Genomic DNA, 15,847 nt, shown 5'->3' with positions numbered 1-15,847 from the left:
GAATGAGTGGTTGTTGTGCTCTTTCTTTGATCAAATCGTCGCCGGGCATAGATGTCAGCCCACGTGTACACTTCATTGAGCTTATAATCAATCGTGTCACGCTTGTATTTCCTTAATTTTCCCTCCTGGAGTTCCTTACTATATTTTTCTAATTTCTGATTCAGACCTTCAAGGTTGATTTGCCAAGTGTTTCCTTCCATCCTGGTTTCTAATTCTGTTTTTAAGGTGTGTATCTCATCCTTCAGTTCCCTGATTGTTTTCGAAAGTTCCTCAATGATCAGTAAAATAAGATCCAACGAGCATTTATTAAGGATGCTGTACCATTTATCCATGAATTTGGCATTCAAACTGAAACAAAACAACATGGGTTTGATTGATAGTCTTAAACCTCTTGGAATCCGCGTTGCTTTATTATATTGCACCAGGGTTGATGCATGCATCTTCTGATTTAATTGTCGTCAAGTTAAATACTCTAATTGTTTGAGTTGTTGGGATATTGAACCGCCATGGGCATCCATTGATCGTGCTTCCTGTATTAATGAATACATTTCATTGGCTTGGTCGGTTGTGTATGCCATAGTGTTGGCTCTGTTGTCTGTTATGCCAGTTATTGAGTCGAACAACATTTTTGCTGGAGGGTGCTACCCCAATGGTATGACAGTATTCTAAAGAAATGATATTGGGGTTTTGGGGAGCACTCCTATTTGTTCTCTTTACTAATTAATTAATTTTCTCTACTGGTGCTGCAGCTGACAAGGGTTGTCACCCCTTCAAAACTGTAATTAAAGTTAAAACAAGTAAAGATACTTGTCCAGTCGCGCACTGTTCACTTGGTGTTAAAATCACACCTGAACTGTTAATCAAACTTCACCACAATTTTGTCAAATTGCAATCTTATATTTATCAGTCATTATCTGCTCATCATGACAATCATTGAAAATATATACATATGTTCATATTCTTGCTGATATTTCACAAATCATTACATTCATTGTTACTCATTATACATTTTTAACATTCGACATCAGTTCAACACATGTTTTTCTTCATGCCCAATGCATTTCGGTACCAGCCTGGTACCTTCCTCAGGGGCCAATCATCAAGTACTGGTTTTTAGTGGGAAATAATAATGCTGTTTATAGAGACCTTCAGGTGGGAGGAACATTGCTTGGAAAGATTTCATTGGTTAATTTCACTGCTTTTGTAAAGCTTTTCCCACTCCCTATTCTGAGCTCCGCCTTCCATCTCAGAGCTCCAATCTCTGAAGGCGATGCTAATGCAAGCACCAAGTCTGCCTTTCCTAATGGACACTTCACACCTGGCTGAGGGAAGGCCAGCAGCAGAAACCAGTGGGAAAAGCTTCACTAAAAGTACTTCAGCAGCTCTTCCCTGTAGAGGTGTATACAGGAGTACAGAACAGTTTATTGCTTCCCAGAACTCTTTCTGCCTTTAAAATGGTTTCACCTGTAGGGTAAGTCTATATGTGTGTGTTGTCTTTGAAATTGTTAATATTGTAGTGCTTTCAATCATTGTTGTTTGTTTGGCTATGTACATTAGTAACCAACAAAAATGATGGCTAGCATAGTAGAAATTCACAGCACCCTGTGGCCTCTTTTTTACTAAAAGGTGAATATTTTTCAGGAGGTGAAAATTGTTTTGCATAATTTCCTTGTGAGTCACATCAAAAGGTGTACATTTTACAGACCCTTGGTAAGCTAGTGGTGCTGGGCCTCAGTAACAGATTCATTTGCAAACACCTGACATCAAAAATATGAAACATTACAGTATTCCAGGCAAGGCTCGTATCTAAACGCAGTGGAGCGATAAAAGTATTAATTGCTGAACATGTTTTGTTCTAATCACATAGCCAGGTCACAGGGCTTTGCAGCAGCTGGCATTAGACCTGCACTGCCAGGGCAAGATGTCAGAAGGCGGACATTTGCGCTGCTGTGACACACCATAGATTGATGCTCGGTGGCCCCCACCGGCAACACATGAGGTGAACAGAGCTGGAACTTGCCGTGGCGCGAGCCAAAGTGCCACGAGGAAAAAAAGAATGTTTAGGCCACCTCCCTTATGGAGGGCAGGCTGTGGTAAGTGCGGACCACGTCACAGAGGTTTGTTTTGCGTGTATGACACTTCAAGCATGCCCCTGAACCCTTTGACCCCCTAGAAGAGGCCGTACTGGCAGGTCCCCCCGCCGCTGCGCGCCAGTGCCCGGGCCACCTGCACGGAGTCCGACCTTCGGAGGGAACTCATCCGCGGCTACATCTTGCCTCCAAGCGTTGGGGGGGTAACCTTGCAGCAGTCAAGGCTGTGCAGCAAATGGAGCAGGGGCCCCGGGGGCACCAATTGCAGCAAGGGTCGTGGCTTTCACAAAACAAAAGCATGTATCAAGCGGTGTCATGTCTAACCCTAATACGCACGAAAATGTTGCATCCGGAAAATGCCGAATACTGGACATTTTCGGTCGCTGAATTACCTCAGATTGTTTTAGAGACGGTGTTTTGTAGCGTTCATTGGCTACAGACTGTGAAACATACTTACACCGCGAGTCGTGCACCGCAGGTAAAAATACTTAAGGCTGTTGATCCCATCGCAGCCACCATACAAGTCCCGAGACTCCACCTATTCACTGTACGCCCAAAAAAGTCTGCACCTTATGTAGCGCCCTGAAGTAACATGTTAGGGAAGGGCCCCGTCCCTCAAACGCACTGGTTGTTTCCAGGGACTACACACTTCCCCGCCCCCCAGCCCGTTAAGAAGTCTCCCCCTCAGAAGCACCGACGAAGGCACCCAGCACCCCTTCTCTTTACGGTTCACTCCAGGGGTCAAGAAGTAGCTGCTCTTTCTAGGAAGCCCCGTGCGTGCAAGCCTCCTGGCAGCGAGACTGACCCCCGAGCCGCACTCGCCTAGCCAGGTATGGAGTGCGGGCTGAACCCACGGCCCAGTTTAGAATACAGCTACTGCACAAACAGAGGATTACAGGGTGCACGATGCACGCTGACAGTCCAGTACAGACTGCAGAATTCACACACATCCCACTACCGAGTGTCTGATGCACTCACAGCCTGCTACTAAGTGCATGACGCACCACCCACTGTCCAGTGCATAATACACACACATCCCAGTACTGAGTGCACGGTTCACTCACAGACCACTGTTGAGTGCAGGATACACATACAGTCCAATAAGCAGTGCCGGGTACACATACAGTCCTTTAGACAATGCATGATGCACACGCAGTCCAGTACAGGGTCCACGATGCATGCATGGAGCACTCTACAGGGCAAGATACATACATGTCTATTGAACAGTGCAGGGTGCACACAGTGTGCATGCACCATACGCACGCAGCCGAATGCCAAGAGCACACATACCACAAAACAGAGCGCGTGATACACACATACATAGCACTGTGCAGATCCAGCCCCTGCAAGGCTCTACAGGAAACGGTGCCTCCCCCCCCTACACACAGCTCATTTCAGACAGGAGGGTGTATGGGACCAGCAAAGCGCCCACGATATATATGTACTGTACAGCAAAGCGTAGAATGCAGTGGAACATACCGCCCACCATAGAGTGCATTACACACAAACAGCTTAGAACGGCGCGCGTGACGTACGCATACCCCTGTACAGTACGTAGGACAAACACACAGCCTAGGCTAAGCTCATACTACTCAGTAAGCATGGGACAATTCACACAAACAGCTGAACAGTTCCACACACATGGAGTGCACACACAGCTCAAAACATTATACAGAACAGCCCAGTACAGAGTGCGTTTTGAAAACACACTGCCTTGTACACACTACAGGGTACAGATACAGCCCGATATAAAGTGCAGGATGCACAGACTTAGCACTGCTTTGCACATAGCGCATAAGGTGTGTTGTGCCTAGCACGCAGACCAGGGTGCAAACATTCCAGCATGCAGTGCAGAAACAAAGGGTCCAACCAAAACTGCAGGATTCACTCCAGGCGCGCAACACCCATTGGGCTCACGGGGCTTTAGCGCCCTACCCCCGGCGTGTGTCCCAGCCCGGGGGGAGACAGCTTTGCGGGCTGGCGAGCATCAAACAGAGGCCGCGCTGAGTGTTTAACAGGTCTTTAAAAGGCCATTTACTTGTAAACCAGGCTTTTGCTGTGTGTCACCCCTTTTACAGCCACTCTGTCCGTGGTTGGCAGAATTAGCCCCCCCGAAATATTTTCCAGCCCCCCAGTGCATTCACTAAGCAACTTCACCACTCCATCTAACCCCGGTTGCACCTGCCACCTGCCACCTGACAAGAGTCGGCGTGTTAGTGGGGGCGCTGGCACAGACACCCCACAGGTAAAAACTGGGGTGTCAAAAGGTGTACATTTTACAGACCCTTGGTAAGCTAGTGGTGCTGGGCCTCGTAACAGATTCATTTGCAAACACCTGACATCAAAAATATGAAACATTACAGTATTCCAGGCAAGGCTCGTGTCTAAACACAGTGGAGCGATAAAAGTATTCATTGCTGAACATGTTTTGTTCTAATCACATAGCGAGGTCACAGGGCTTTGCCGCAGCTGACATTGGACCTTCACTGCCAGGGCAAGATGTCAGAAGGCGGACATTTACGCTGCTGTGGCGCACAATAGATTGATGCTCGGTGGCCCCCACCGGCAACACATGAGGTGAACAGAGCTGGAACTTGCCGCGGCGCGAGCCAAAGTGCCACCACGAAAAAAAGGATGTTTAGGCCGCCTCCCTTATGGAGGGCAGGCTGTGGTAAGTGCGGACCACGTCACTGAGGTTTGTTTTACGTGTATGACACTTCAAGCACGTCCCTGAACCCTTTGACCCCCTAGAAGATGCCATACTGGCAGGTCTCCCCGCAGTTGAATGCCAGTGTCCGGGCCATCAGCACGGAGTCCGACCTTCGGAGAGAACTCATCCGCGGCTACATCTCGCCTCCAAGCGTTGGGGGCGGGTAACCTGGCAGCAGTCAAGGCTGTGCAGGAAACGGAGCAGGGGCTCCGGGGGCACTGATTGCAGCAAGGGTCGTGGCTTTCACAAAACAAAAGCATGCATCGAGCGGTGTCATGTCTAACCCGAATACGCACGAAAATGTCGCGTCCGGAAAATGCCGAATACTGGACATTTTCGGTCGCTGAATTACCTCAGATTGTTTAGAGACGGTGTTTTGTAGCGTTCATCGGCTACAGACTGTGAAACATACTTACACCGCGCATCGTGCACCTCAGGTAAAAATACTGAAGGCTGTCGATCCCATCGCCGCCACCATACCAGCCCCGAGACTCCCCCTATTCACTGTACGCCCAAAAAAGTCTGCGCCCTATGTAGCGCCCTGAAGTAAAATGTTAGGGAAGGGCCCCTTCCCTCAAACGCACTGGTTGTTTCCAGGGACTACACACTTCCTTGCCCCCCAGCCCGTTAGGATGTCTCCCCCTCAGCAGCACCGATGAAGGCACCCAGCACCCCTTCTATTTATGGTTCACTCCAGGGGTCAAGAAGTAGCTGCTCTTTCTAGGAAGCCCCGTGCGTGCAAGCCTTTTGGCAGCGAGATTGACCCCCGAGCCGCACTCGTCTAGCCAGGTATGGAGTGCGTGCTGAACCCACAGCCCAGTTCAGAATACAGCTACTGCACAAACAGAGGATTACAGGGAGCACGATGCACGTTGACAGTCCAGTACAGACTGCAGAATTCACACACATCCCACTACCGAGTGTCCGATGCACACACATCCTGCTACTAAGTGCATGACGAACCACCCACTGTCCAGTGCATAATACACACACATCCCAGTACTGAGTGCACGGTTCACTCACAGACCACTGTCGAGTGCAGGATAAACATACAGTCCTTTACACAATGCATGATGCACACGCAGCCCAGTACAGGGTCCACGATGCATGCATGAATCACTCTACAGGGCAAGATACATACACTGTCTAGTGAACAGTGCAGGGTGCACACAGAGTGCATGCACCATACGCACGCAGCCGAATGCCAAGCGCACACATACCACAAAACAGAGCGCGTGATACACACATACATAGCACTGTGCAGATCCAGCCCCTGCAAGGCTCACATGCTCCGCTAACAGCACACGGTGCCTCCCCCACCTACACACAGCTCATTTCAGACAGGAGGGTGTATGGGACCAGCAAAGCGCCCACGATATATATGTACTGTACAGCAAAGCATAGAATGCAGAGCATAGAATGCAGTGGAACATACCACCCACCATAGAGTGCATTACGCACAAACAGCTTAGAACGGCGCACGTGACGTACACATACCCCTGTACAGGATGTAGGACAAACACACAGCCTAGGCTAAGCTCATACTACTCAGTAAGCATGGGACAATTCACAATAACAGCTCAACAGTTCAACACACATGGAGTGCACACACAGCTCAAAACCTTATGCAGAACAGCCCAGTACAGAGTGCGTTTTGAAAACACACTGCCTTGTACACACTACAGGGTACAGATACAGCCCGATATAAAGTGCAGGATGCACAGACTTAGCACAGTGTCGGGTGCTCTGCACATAAGGTGTGTTGTGCCTAGCGCAGACCAGGGTGCAAACATTCCAGCATGCAGTGCAGAAACAAAGGGTCCAACCAAAACTGCAGGATTCACTCCAGGCGCGCAAAACCCATCGGGCTCACGGGGCTTCAGAGCCCGCCCCCCGTCGTGTGTTCCAGCCCGGGGGGAGACAGCTTTGCGGGCTGGCGAGCATCAAGTTGAAGCCGCACTGAGAACTTAATAGGTCTTTAAAAACCAGGCTTTTGCTGTGCGTCACCCCTTTTACAGCCACTCTGTTCGTGGTTGGCAGAATTAGCCCCCCAAAATATTTTCCAGCCCTCCTTGTGCATTCACTAAGCAACTTCACCACTCCACCTAACCCCCGTTGCACCTGCAACCTGCCAAGAGTCGACGTGTTAGTGGGGGCGCTGGCACATACACCCCACAGGTAAAAAGTGCAGAAAATTGACTTTCCGAGTGGCTGCAGCTGGGAATTAGGGTATTTTCTGATTTTTTTCTTCAGAGATCAGCCCTTGCCTTTTCTGACCCCTTTTTAAGTAAAAGCGATTTGTTGCGTTTCGGCTGCACGCGCAGGGTGGTACTTTCCCTTCTGGGTCAGAGGCGGGCATGAGCACAGCAGAGGTATGCTGCAGCCGAACGCACACGATCACAAGGCGTTCCTGGCTCTTTCACGCGCGTCCCAGACATCGATTAAGCTAGCTAATACGTTCACTTTTAAAATACCATTTTTAATACGTTTCTGGCAGCACCGTGGGAACTAAAGGCAACATACACTACAGGCACTACTTTTGATTTTTTGAATCACTATTATTTTTGTTGCATTGAGACGCATGTTTCTCATTCCGTAGTCCAGGTCGTCAAAGGTTTGAAGCCACCTATTTACAAAAGGGAATTTCGGGGCCGCTCGTGAATATCTGACTACAAAGTGCATTGTTCACTTACCAAGGATAAACATTGCAGGACTTTTATGTGTATAAAGAATGTACATGTTTGTGTCACGTTACCTCTGTGCCAGGGCCCTAGTACGTGCGTTTTTTTTATCACCATTGCAACTGAACACCACACAAGTAAGCACACAACACCAGCACCCTCACGGTTCGTTCTCAGAATCGTTTTTAACAGAAAAAAACAATTTATTACAGCGTATTTCACGGTTAACCCCTTCGACGCTGATGACGAGCTGGGCTCGTCATGGCGTAGCCTCCTCGCACGCTCATGACGAGCCCAGCTCGTCACGTAAAGTGCGATTTAAAAAATCTCAGCGTACGAGCGGAATTCCGCCCGCACGCATGCGGTTAAGGGTGATCTTTCCTGGTGATAATGTTAGTGCCCATCAGTCCGGAGCTGAGCTGCGATTCTGACTGGCGTGAGCACAATCAATTCGTACCCTTTAAGAAGAAGCTAGAAGCGTACAACTTACCACATGTGGGCTTCCATATCTCACTATTATTGTGCAATTTAAATTGTGATGCTATCTACTACGGTTCTTGAGATATAGTTTGATATGTGCGCTTTACACTGATAAATATTTTGCAATTCAGCCTCTGGTCAATTACAGTACAGCGCACATTTCACACTATAACTCAAGGATGAAGATAGATAGTATCACAATGTAAAATGCACAATAAGGCTGAGATACAAAAGCCCATATAGTCCAACTTTCATGCTTTTAGCTTCTTTATTAAGGGTACGAATTTGTTGTTGACTTTATAGTATATTTGCATCTTTCTTGAGGCCAGAATGCAGTGCACATTTTACACTATAAATCAAGACCCGTGATAGATAGAATCACCATTTCAAATGCACAATAAATCTGAGTTCCATACACCTACTGGTGCCAACTTTCATGATTCCATTGTTAAGAGGTACACATTTATTTTTGACTTTTAATAAATTTGCATATTTTGCATTCACAATGCAGCGCACGTTTTATACTATAAATCAAGAACCGTGCTAGATAGAATCACATTTTAAAATGCACAATAAAGCTGAGGTACAGCTGTCCAAGTGTTTCAAATTGCGTGTCTCTACCCTATTCCTAAGATGTACAAATTAATATTTGAATTTCAAAGTCACAATACAATAACCGTGATAGCTAGAAAAATAATTCAAAGTGCCTAATGTTTGGAAAATCAATTTGACTCTGCCTACCTAATTTCAGAGATTCTGCAGTTTATTTTGTGGCTATGCTGCAACTGTTAGCTTGTTTAAGGCAATATTGCTTTCAATATTTAAAGGGTGTGTCTACTGGCTTCTGCTGCTGGCCTTCCCTCAGCCAGGGGTGAAGTTCTGGCCTTTCAAGCACAAGTACCACCATTAGGAAAGGCAGACTTCTGTCTGAAATAGCATAAGAAGAGCAGGAACAACAACCTGTAGACCTACCCTTAAATTGTGAGAGCAATATTGCCTTAAACAAGCTAACAGTTTTAGCATAGCCACAAAATAAACTGCAGAAGCTCAGAAATTAGGTAGGCAGAGTCAATTTGATCTTGCAAATATTAGGCACTTTTTAAATATTTTTCTAGCTATCATGGTAACTTTTTAGCCTCTGATTAATCATAGTGCAGCGCTCATTTCAAAATATAACTCAGGAACTTTGATAGATAGAATCACACCTTAAAGTGCACAATAATGTTGCTAATGTGCCTTAATGAGGTTATCGTTCTGTATGCAACAGTTCTTGTATGATGCCGCAATTGGGGGGGAATGTTTATGTTTCTTTGCATAACCAAAAATAAAGTTTAAAAAAAAGTGCACAATAAAGCGGAGATAAGGCTGTCTAAATATGCCAAGTGTCATGCCTCTAGCTCATTCCTAAAATTCTGAAAGGAGTATTTGGATTTTTTCAATTGCCACCTAAAATTAAGAATTCAGACTTGTAACCTAAAAGAATGGCACTGATTAATACAATCTCATTTATTTTCCAGAAACAGCATGTGTATCCCCCTTGTTTGCAGAATTTGCCTAAAAAGTACATTCTCCCTTGCTGCTCACTTGATGAAAAGATGCATGAAGAGCTGTGCCTCAGAGGTTATTGAGACTGCTGTGAAAGAAGCTAAAGAATCTGTTATCTCACAACTTCATCATGGACGGGTGTTCCACTACGAGAGTCTTAAGGAACTTTTTGATGAAACTAACAGAAGAAACGTAATTCATCTGCTTGAGTCAAGTGGATGCTTTATTGATGGAAAACCGGAAAAGTCAGCTATTCTGTTGGTTCTTATATATTGTTTTATGCTCATAACAATCGCAAACGTACGCCACATTTTTAACACATGATGTTGGAGTTTAATATGCATCCAGTTCCTAAAAGTCACAAGAAAACATTGTTATATAACTTACACTGTTCACTAATTTGAGTTTTCTAACTTTCAGACTTTTCCAAGCAAGTGAAGTAGAGCTTGAAGAAGGACAGCTGGGAAAAGAACAGAATACGCAATGTGATGCACTTCAAGAAATGTAAGTTGTAACACTGCTGTTTTGACTTTTATCAAATCGGTCTGTGTTTCAAACAGTTAACTAAATTAATTCTTAATTTACCATAGCTGCAAAAGACACAGATGTGAAGTCAAGATGCCTGGTGAATGTCTCATGATTTTGAAGGTGGCAAAGAATGATTTTATCAGTGTTATCCAAAAGGTGACCAGCAACAGTGAATTAAATAGTCAGGAACACTTACACGTTGTGTATTATTTGGAAGCAATATTGCTCTTTAGGGGCCAGATGTAGGTCGGTCAGTAACAGCCGAAAATTGGTATTTTCGGCCGTTACCGACCGGTATATGGGTGACAGGTATGTAGGGGGCATTATTTTAACGAATCGGTAAAATTACCGATTCGGTAATTTTACCGATTCGGTAAAATAAAAAATCGGTAAATTTACCGATTCTGAGGCACCGAGATGTAGGTGGGACTCTTCAGAGTCCCAGAGGCCTTACAGAATCGGTATTTTACCATCAAATCCAATTTGATGGTAAAATACCGATTCCGGAGTGCATGCACACCTATGCCATGTGACAGGCAGACCTGCCCTTAGGGCATGTATGCCTGCCACATGACACCTGAGCCTGTTTTGGGGGTGCCAGAGGGTGTCAAAGTGACACTCCCTGCACTCTTGTGCAAATCGGTATTTACCGATTCTGTAATTACAGAATCGGTATTGCCCATTGATTCCTATGGGCTTCACAGCCCATAGGAATCAATAGGAAATACCGAATCGGTATTTCCAGATTCGGTAAATACCGAATCTTAAAGATTCGGTATTTACACATCTGGAAATACCTACATCTCCCCCCTTCATATTTACCACTTCTTAAATACCGAATCAGTAAAATTCGGTATTTAAGAAGTGGTAAATAAGAATTACCTACATCGGGCCCCAAATATCTACTCGGGACAATATTTGTCAAATACTTTGTTGTAAGCATACACCCGTACCCATTTATTTCTAATTTCCATGTTCATTCATTGGAGATGTTCATGATAAATAAAACCTTATTTTCACAGGTTAAAGAATGGTTGGAACGGACCCATCAGACTGAGGATGGTATGAAATTTGCAATAATAACATTTACAGAAAAGAAGACAGGCCCTAAGCGAGAAACACGATTTGCTTTAAATGATGTAGAAGAAAATGTAAGTGTCTTTTTATAACACAGACCACTAAAATTAGATGGCTGTTTAAAATTCTATTTGGGTGAGAGAGTAAATCATATACAAGGATGTTTTTTTTAAATTTAATTCCTCTCTGAATTCATAGTATCAATCAATCAATCAATCATAACACTTGTATAGCGCGCTACTCACCCGGAAGGGTCTCAAGGCGCTTGGGGGAAGGGGGCCGTTACTGCTCAAACAGCCAGGTCTTGAGTTGTCTCCTGAAGGCGAGGTGGTCCTGGGTCATCCGAAGGTGGATGGGGAGGTAGTTCCATGTCTTGGCCGCCAGGTAGGAGAAGGATCTGCCTCCGGCGGTGGCTCTTCGGATGCGCGGTACGGCGGCGAGGGCGAGGCTGGCGGACCGTAGCTGGCGGGTGGGCGTGTGGAAGGTCAGGCGGTCGTTGAGGTACTTGGGGCCCAGGTCGTGAAGAGACTTGTGTGCGTGGGTGAGGAGCCTGAACGTGATCCTCTTGTTGACGGGGAGCCAGTGCAGGTTCCTCAGGTGGCCGGAGATGTGGCTGCGTCGAGGGATGTCCAGGATGAGTCGGGCGGAGGCGTTCTGGATGCGTTGTAGTCTTTTCTGTAGCTTGGCTGTGGTTCCGGCGTAGAGGGTGTTTCCGTAGTCCATCCGGCTGGTGACGAGGGCTTGGGTGACCGTCTTCCTGGTTTCGATCGGGATCCATCGGAAGATCTTGCGGAGCATGCGGAGGATGTGAAAGCATGAGGAGGAGATGGCGTTGACTTGTCTGGTCATTGAGAGGGAGGAGTCCAGGATGAAGCCCAGGTTGTGTGCGTGGTCTGTCGGCTTGGGGGCGGTGCCCAGGGCTGGGGACCACCAGGAGTCGTCCCAGGCGGAGGGTGATGGTCCAAGGATGAGGACTTCTGTCTTGTCCGAGTTCAGTTTCAAGCGGCTGTTCTTCATCCACTCGGCGACGTTTTTCATCCCTTCGTGGAGGCTGGCTCTGGCGGTGTCGGGGTCTCTGGTGAGGGAGAGGATCAGCTGGGTGTCATCGGCGTAGGAGATGATGTTGAGGTTGTGTTGGCGTGCGATGGCTGTGAGAGGTCTCATGTAGACGTTGAAGAGGGTGGGGCTGAGTGATGATCCTTGCGGGACGCCGCAGATGACTTCGGTGGCCTCGGAACGAAACGGGGGGAGGCGGACTCTTTGTGTTCTTCCAGCGAGGAACGAGATGATCCACTTCAATGCCTTCTCTTGGATGCCGGTGTTGCTGAGGCGTTGGACTAGGGTGCGGTGGCAGACCGTGTCAAATGCGGCGGAGAGGTCCAGGAGGATGAGTGCCGCTGTATCCCCGTTGTCGAGAAGGGCTCGGATGTCGTCAGTGGCTGCGATGAGGGTGGTCTCGGTGCTGTGGTTGGCTCTGAAGCCGGACTGCGAGGGGTCGAGGGATCCATTCGTCTCGAGGAAGGCGGCAAGCTGTCTGTTGGCGACCTTTCAATGACTTTGGCAGGAAAAGGGAGGAGCGAGATGGGGCGGAAGTTTTTGAGGTCGGTGGGGTCCGCTGTGGGTTTCTTCAGCAGGGTGCTGAGTTTGGCATGCTTCCAGTTCTCCGGGAAGGTGGCGGTGTCGAAGGAGGTTTTGATGACGTCTCGGAGTTGGGGTGCGATGGTGGAGTCGGCCTTGTTGAAGACGTGGTGGGGGCAGGGGTCAGTCGGAGATCCGGAGTGGATGGTGTTCATCGTGCGGGCTGTGTCTTCGGTGGTCACTGTGGTCCAGTTGCAGAGGGTGGCGGTGGGGTGCGTTGGTTCAACGGTTGGGTGCGAGGGAGGTGCGCCGAAGCTGTTGTGGATGTCGGCAATCTTGCGGTGGAAAAAAGAGGCGAGGGAGTCGCAGAGATCTTGTGACGAAGTGATGTCGTTGTTGCCGGTGCTGGGGTTGGAGAACAAATTATTGTTATTGTGTGTGTCACACTTACATTTAGAAATGTTTAATGCACAGTAATTGAATATTTCAATTTTTTCGTAGTGGTTTCATGTATATTTTACAATGCTACATCCCAGAATGCTGAAGAATAGTAAGGCATTAATGGAAAGCACCTCAGCAAAAGATTATTTTTTTGTTTCCACTGATGGAGTAGAAGTTTGCAACGCTACAGAGAATGCTAATAGGTTAATTGAAAGGTAAATCTCTGCTATGGTGACAATCATTATAAGCAAATATTATATTATTCTATTATACTATGAATTATAATTATGAAATACACATTTAGCCAGATTCAGTCTATTCATTATCTCTCGCTCACAAAATGATTTTAAAGGGTGTTTATTGTTTAATTTTTTTACAACGCTTAAACTTGATGTTCTTGGGCTAACTGTGTCTACCCTTCTTTCTAATTTGTAGACTATTAATTATTAAATGCAGGAGTTAGTCATGTGTGCCATAATAACAGAGGCTCTTTGAAGCATAATCTATTGAATAATTGAGCCATTTTGAAAAATCTTTATTTTTCTTACAGATACAGATTACCAACTCTGAAGAGAAAAGAAGTTGTAAACATCTTCAAAGATGCTGCTGTGAAACAGTTATGTGGCCAAGAGAAACTAATTGCCCTGGAGTATATAAAACAATCTAGTGGCAATACAAAAAGAAGCTGTGAAATGAAAAATTCTTGCTTAGCATCCAAGTTACTGGAAAAACTGACCCATTACAATCTTGAGTAAGCATGTAACTTGTTTAAAGATATAATTTACATTTGACAAGATATTTCACAGAATACTAGTGAAAAACAGAGTTACCAGCATCACCCAAGGCAAAGTTATGGATACAGAAGAACAATAGGTTCATATTTATAGTACTAAATTATAATAAATTTTTGCAAGGGCGTTCACAAAAATGTGTATTTTTTTACAGGGAAAATTGTCACTCAAAACAAAAATCAAGAATTGCTGCTGCAGCGTACAGTTGTCCTAAAATCGATAATGCATCAGCTCTTAAAAGAATTCTGGAAGCATTTCCTGTGTCTCTACATGGGCAACCACCGAAAAAGAAAGTCCGCGTTGCACTGGCTGGGAAGCATGCTCGGTACTGCTATCGCAGTTGGAGAATCATGCAACAAACACTACTAAAGGAAGAAGTGCAGAGTAAGTGTCCTTCACTTTTAATGGAAGTTTATACACAGGGTGTATATTTGATGTAAAAATATATAATGTTAAATGACACTGAAGTACTGTTTTTTTTTTCTTTTTCTGCAGAGCACTTTATGAGACGACTGCCAACAGAACATAAAATAAGCCGTTTCTACTAGACAATGGAGTGGAACAAGAACCTGCCAAAAGTAAAAGACATCATTGAGGGCTGGATTCCTCCAGCAGTCACTAAAGGGGAAGTCAGCAATCAACAAATAGCATTGTTGGTGGAATGTCAGCTATGGGAAGGGCTCCATGTCCCAACTGATGCCACAAAGGGGAAGAAAGTAATCTCTACACGAGTCTTCAAAAAAGGAGAGATCATTTGCGATTACCACGGGATGGTAATCACAGCAGAGCAAGGGAATCGAATGATGCAAGAGTCGCAAGAAGAAGAGATGGGATACTTATTCTTCTTTCAGGAACCCTCTGGCAAGAAAATGTGTGTTGATGCAAAAACAGTGCTCTGTGTGTGTCACCCAACAAAGGAAACAATCGGACGGTTGATAAATCATTCAAGGAAAGTGTGCAACATTAAGCCTAACCACGTAACATTACAAGTATTTGGCCAAAAGCAAAATGTAATTGTTTTCACTGCATTAAGAGATATTAATGTGTCAAGAAAATCATTTAGGGGAGAAGGAGAAGATTTAAATTGGTTAGATACATGATCAAAAAAAGGTTAAAAGGCTCTGATCTGATGCATTGAAGGGGTTTTTAATATTATCAGGGTGACCATCATTACATCAATACATTTTGATTACACCCTAGATAATTGTAATTGTTCATTCCCTACAACATCCAGAGCTCCCAGGTGTCTGGCTAAGCCTACCCAGAAGATTAATGTTTCTGGGTGAGTGGTCCGTTGATGAAGTATGCCACGACTGAGGACCCTTTATAACTTTTGCATGCAGGATAGGCAGTTTCTTGACTAGAATCAAGATCTGCTCAACATCATTTGAGAAAATAATGAAATTTTATAAAGTCCAAAAGGTACATAAGCTCCTTCTTAGTATCAGATCTAAACTTTGTAGCAAGAGTATTTAGGTTATGTGTACTGGAAATATGAGTCAAGATCTCCACTGGGAACTATTTTAAAAGTATGCAAAGCTAGTCAAAAACTACATCACAGTACACATAACACAGTGTTTTTTATACTATCATGATGTGCAATATTTCAAAAGTGACAACACAAGTGCCATATGAAGTTTAAACTATTAGCGCTGTAACACCTTCGTTGGAGGTAGCTGTGTGCTCTATAAATGTAATTTACTTACTTTATTTATACAGACAATAACATTTATTTTCTGCTATGTTTGATTATCAGTAAATACATGATACAATGGCTAGGGGGTATTTCTAGCCTCCTAGTATGTGTTTGACTACAATTAGTGACATTTTGAGGTATTATGTGTCAAACTCAAGTTTTCTATCCAAGACCATAGGGCTCACAGTCAAGTTGTTTTTTTCAGTATCAACCCTCATGACTGTTTGTGG

The 15,847-nt window shown here is 45.3% G+C and overlaps 1 long non-coding RNA gene across 5 annotated transcripts in view; it reads left to right on the top strand.

Annotated features, from left to right (window-relative positions):
• Positions 1 to 15,630, top strand: part of LOC144766847 (uncharacterized) — a 72,605-nt gene extending 56,975 nt beyond the window's left edge. For all 5 annotated transcript variants that reach the window (XR_013597955.1, XR_013597950.1, XR_013597954.1 and 2 more), the window contains 5 exons: positions 9,927 to 10,010; positions 11,057 to 11,185; positions 13,681 to 13,881; positions 14,076 to 14,305; positions 14,417 to 15,630. This is a non-coding gene — a long non-coding RNA (uncharacterized LOC144766847). The remainder of the gene's footprint in view (positions 1 to 9,926; positions 10,011 to 11,056; positions 11,186 to 13,680; positions 13,882 to 14,075; positions 14,306 to 14,416) is intronic.
• Positions 15,631 to 15,847: the final 217 nt, after the last annotated feature.

This window comes from Lissotriton helveticus, chromosome 7 (assembly GCF_964261635.1).
Source record: "Lissotriton helveticus chromosome 7, aLisHel1.1, whole genome shotgun sequence".
Lineage (NCBI taxonomy): Eukaryota > Metazoa > Chordata > Amphibia > Caudata > Salamandridae > Lissotriton > Lissotriton helveticus.
Note: the sequence above shows the minus strand (reverse complement) of the source record. Positions and strands in the feature narration are given on the sequence as shown.